Source organism: Myotis davidii, unplaced genomic scaffold (assembly GCF_000327345.1).
Source record: "Myotis davidii unplaced genomic scaffold, ASM32734v1 scaffold983, whole genome shotgun sequence".
NCBI lineage: Eukaryota > Metazoa > Chordata > Mammalia > Chiroptera > Vespertilionidae > Myotis > Myotis davidii.
Genome location: NW_006293914.1, coordinates 151289 through 156098, shown reverse-complemented (window position 1 = coordinate 156098; position 4810 = coordinate 151289). Strand labels below are relative to the sequence as shown.

The window sequence follows — 4810 nt, the reverse complement described above, 5'->3', positions numbered from 1 at the left end:
TTAACTAGCAGGGCATTCCACTGCAACACTGTTGACGTCATCTATGACATCATGAGGGTGGCAGCCATCAACCTTGCAACCCACAAACTGGGTAGTCCCCCTGATCTCCATATGGTTACAGAGAGTTATATAATTAAACATCAGTACCACATCTGTCAGAAAATGTTAATAATCTCATCAAAAGTGATATTTCCACTGTGCTTAATGTGGTTTTTCTTCTTTCTGCCTCTTGGCGGTTCTTTGAGGGCTTTGATGATCAGGACAGAGGCAGAAGGTACTGCCTCAATATGGGCCTGTTTGTTCTAAATGGTCAGTTTCACTGTAATCCCCAGATTCTTCCAATCAACAATTGCTTTGGCCATGTAAACACCAACATTTATTTTGGAGACAGACACAGGGGGCTGATCTTGGGGATCAGGGCATATGTGGCACCAACTTCCTCACTGTAGCAGCTAAGGTATATGACTTTGATTTCATTGGGGTCAAACTTCAGCAGCATGGTGGAGGCAGCAGGTATTGGATGAACCCAGAATAGAGACAACCAAAGAAATTGCACCTAAGCCTCCTCCAAGCCAAAAGCTTTTCAAAGCCAGAATTTATATTTGGCTAAAAAGACCACTTTCAAACTTCAAGGGGTGTTCTGTAAATTTAGTTTTTTAGAATTTGATATTTGCCCATGAGACTCTTCACAATTTTACCATCCTAGATTTGTGCCCCCTTAGTCTTCAGGGTTAGCAACTGTAAAATGTTTCCTTTAACAAATTTATCTTCAGCCTAAATAAGATTTTTAAAGGAGCTTTTGAAAAATTCCCTCTTATAGCGTTCAAGTCTCAACTGTTCTCTAATATCAATAAGTTCCTCCTAATATATTACAATATCACTTATGAGTCTATTTGACATTTAGTCTTATTTTACCCTTGGAAGATATGAAGAATAGCTGCTCTCTCTCATGGCTAGTAAGATTTCCTTTCACACATATTGAAGTTTTATATACTATTGTAAATTTCAACTTACGTTCTTCATGGGGACAAATACTTCTAGACCCCCAATTTTGTATTCAGAAATCCCCCATATAATTTTTATAGCTATTTAGTTAGCTGACTGCTTCCCCTTCTATTCCTTATCTGCTCTGAAGGCAATTCTTATGATAATTTACAAAAATAATAAAAGTCACACTTAAAAGCCATTGTCGTGTTATTACATTCATATGGGTATCTAATATAAAACAAATTGAAAACTGTTAGAAAATGCTATACCTTGCAATAGATGTCAAATAAGTCAGTACTTTTGTTATCACTTCTTCTGGTATGCATCTGAAATTACAATTTTCTGGAAATGTAATGATCCAAGCATTGTCCTTTCCCCGGCCACCTGAAACAGTATTTAAAAATCAAGCAAATTAATAACTTGTGTGACGACAATGCAAGAAAGATAATTTTTAAATATGAAAGGAGCAGTTAGGAGAGAGTTTTTGGCCAATGTAACTTTTATAAGGATGATACCTCTACATAAACCAAAATGGCACAAGTTCCTAAGTTTAAAAAGTGACAGAATAGTTCCTAAATGGATATGGGGGGAGAACAAAGTAAGTTAATATAGTTAGAAGAAAATTTCATGGAATGTACAATCAAAAATATAGTTGATACCTCGTTTCTTTAGCAATGCTAAGATTTAATTTAAAGTGGATAATTGGCAGTTTAACAGCAAGTGGAAATAAATGATATTCTAATAGATTTGTGAAGACACAACATAAGCAAAAATAGCAACAATGGTATAGAAATCCTACCAATACAAAGAAAGACTTACCATAAATTCTCTGTGAGTTCAAATTCAAATGTACACCCTATTCCATGACCCTTTCTACAGCCTGGAGAATGAGGAACATTGAGAATGAAACCCACCTATGTGCAGGGATAAGCCTTACACATACTTAAGGTTGCACTCTAAACCCAGCCTAGCACGTGTGCACAGAATACTAGCTTAATAAACATTTAGTGCTAAATGGTGATTGAAAAAATATTTTAGGAGGAAAGTTGTAGGGTGGCCTTAGAATTTAGCTTGCTAATAGAAATTTTTAAAGAGGTTTAGTTGTAATTCTTACTTGGCTGAATTTAAGTGATTTAAAGATATAAGGATATAAAAATTCAATGTACAATAAAATATGACAATGGCAAAAGAGAGAGTAGAATTATAAATATTCAACCCACAGGAAAGTAAAACTGGAAGGAAAAAATAATGGGACAAATAGAAAACAAATAGTACAATAGTATATTAAAACCCAGCTATATGAATAATCACATTAAATATACATAATCTTGACACACCAATTAAAAGTTAGTGATTATCAAATTGGATACAAATAAGACCCAGGTATATGCAATACTGCCTAAAATAAACACACTTTAAACATAAAGGTACACGTGCATTAAAAGCAAATGGATAGAAAAAGATATGCCATGTTAAAATTACTCAAAGGAAGCTAGTTTTCAAAAAAGTAGATTTCAGAATCAAAAATATTACTAGATATTAAGAAGATCATCTGATGATCAAACATCAATAAATACATCAAGAGGACATAATGATCCTAAATGCTTATGTACCTGATTACAGAGCTTCAAAATACATGAAACAAAAACTGATAGAACTAGAAGGAGAAATAAGCAAATCTACAGTTTTAGTCAGACATTCCACAACCTCTCTCTTAGTTATTTATGGAGCAAGTAGACAGGAAATTTGCAAGGATACAGTACACTTGAACAACAGTCTCAACTAATATGACCTGACATTTATAGAACACTCCAACCAACAAAATACACATTCTCCAATGCATTTGGGAAGAGATAAAATTAATTCTTTGCCTTAATCTTTACCAAAAGAAATTTGAGTGAGAATTCCCATTCCCAAATTATCTTTTGAATCAAAATAATCCAAATTATTAAATCAAACGATGATAAATCCTCAGTATATAATAGACTTAAAGTGCAGAATTTTTAAGGAAGATTTATCATGGAGAATTATGGCATCTAAGCAAGAGTCTTAAAGGAACTCAAAGGAAAAATGGTATAACTCTGAACCAAGAGATTTAGTGTATCACTAAACAAAGAGCCTCTATAGGTAGGTTACAGTATAGAACTCGTAATATAAACAATATACTAGTATGATATTTTAATGTAACCTATATCTTTTATACAATATAGCACAGACTTGCCAAGTAAGTTGGTAAGCACTCTAGTTAAAGACAGAATAAATTAGCACTTAGACAAACTATACCAATACCAAAGAAAAGAATGCAAGGTTCTTATAAGGATAAATTATCATCTACTAATCTAAAAACTGTTATTATCCCTGTGCACCTACAAGTGCTGTCCTAGGTAGTAAATCTGTAACTAAAGAATGCAAGAGACATTTTAATTTTAAATTGGGAGATTTTAATTATTTTTCCCATTGAGAACCCTTTCTTTAAAAGAAATCAGAAACCTTTTGAAAACAACTACCAAAAGCAGATAAGAAAGCAATTGTAGAGAGGGATCTGGGTGAGGAATAAGCCCCCATGGCAGTTCTATTTGGAACAGAGTTTGGAAAACACTGTGAGCTTCAGTAAAATCCCCCAAACTCAACAGTGATAGTATGTCACACGTTTATACCACTTGTAAAATAAAGCATAGCCCTATCCGGTTTGGCTCAGTGGATAGAGCATCGGCCTGCGGACTCAAGAGTCCTGAGTTCAATTCCTGGTCAGAGCACATGCCCAGGTTGCAGGCTTCATCCCAGTAGGGACCTTGCAGGAGGCAGCTGATCAATGATTTTCTCTAATCATTAATGTTTCTATCTTTTTTTCCTTCCTCTCTGAAATAAATAAAAAATATATTTAAAAATAAAAATAAATAAATAAAGCATAAAACCACATAAAGTTACCACTAATTCACAATTACCACTAATTATAATCATAAAGCAGAGGCTAGTTGAAGTGCCCAATTAAGATAATCTATAAAGTAAATGCTTGTTTAGTAAACGTGAGAACATAGGTATCATTTTAGGAGAAAAAATTAAACTACTTAAAAGAAATATTTGTTTCATGTATTCTCAACACTAAAGAAGCATTCATTTTCATGCAAATAATGCATATAACTTGTAAATTTTTATGTTTAATACAATATATACTATTTAATAGTAAATTCAAATTTCTCTAACACCTGAAAGCAATTAGTTTGTCTTTAAGCAAAACTTTCCTTAGTTATCTGACCAAGTCAAAAGAAAAGGGGTGCTTATATCTCTAAAACTATGTAATGCTGTTGAGAAGCATTATCCACAGTAGCCAGAAGGCAGAAGCAATCAAAGTATCAATCAACAGATGAATGGACAAAATGTAGTACATACATAATGTGGAATGATATTCCACCTTAAATAGGAAGGAAGTCTTGAAATATGCTACAATATGGAAGGACCTGGAAGACATTATGCTGTCAAATAAGCCAGTCACAGGAGGATAAATACTGTATGATTCCACTTATATGAGGTACCTACAGTAGTCAAATTCATAGACATAGAAAATAGAATGAAGGTTACCAGGGGCTGGGAATCATACATTGGGTGCCTCCTGCATGCCCCCTACTTGGGATCGAGGCCAAAACCAGAGTATGTGCCCTTGACCAGAATCGAACCTGGGACCTTCCAGAGTTCACAGTCCAACCCTCTCCACTGAGCCAAACCAGTTAGGGCCATCTCTGGCTTCTTGAGCCCCATCTACACAGGGGTTTTAATCCTCTTCCTACTCCATGCCCCTCTCCTTGCCCCCCCCTCCCACCTCTCT

The 4810-nt window shown here is 34.7% G+C and overlaps 1 pseudogene; it reads right to left on the bottom strand.

The window, feature by feature from the left end:
- LOC107183757 lies at positions 1-520 on the bottom strand (annotated as a pseudogene).
- Between the last annotated feature and the right edge of the window lie 4290 nt (positions 521-4810).